Here is a 260-nt window from a genome sequence, read left to right as displayed (position 1 = left end):
TGTGTTGTTGTTGTGATGATAACACTGATGTGTTGTTGTTGTGATGAGAACACTGATGTGTTGTTGTTGTGATGAGAACACTGATGTGTTGTTGTTGTGATGATAACACTTATGTGTTGTTGTTGTGATGAGAACACTGATGTGTTTTTGTTGTGATGATAACACTGATGTGTCGTTGTGATGAGAACACTGATGTGTCGTTGTTGTGATGAGAACACTGATGTGTCGTTGTTGTGATGATAACACTGATGTGTCGTTGT

The 260-nt window shown here is 38.5% G+C and overlaps 1 protein-coding gene across 2 annotated transcripts in view; it reads left to right on the top strand.

Moving 5' to 3' along the window:
- LOC119428202 (coiled-coil domain-containing protein 136) overlaps positions 1-260 on the top strand; it is a gene marked incomplete at its 5' end in the record, with an annotated part of 10,008 nt that overhangs the window by 2,677 nt on the left and 7,071 nt on the right.

Source organism: Nematolebias whitei, chromosome 22, assembly GCF_014905685.2.
Source record: "Nematolebias whitei isolate Nwh7 chromosome 22, NemWhi1, whole genome shotgun sequence".
NCBI lineage: Eukaryota > Metazoa > Chordata > Actinopteri > Cyprinodontiformes > Rivulidae > Nematolebias > Nematolebias whitei.
Note: the sequence above shows the minus strand (reverse complement) of the source record. Positions and strands in the feature narration are given on the sequence as shown.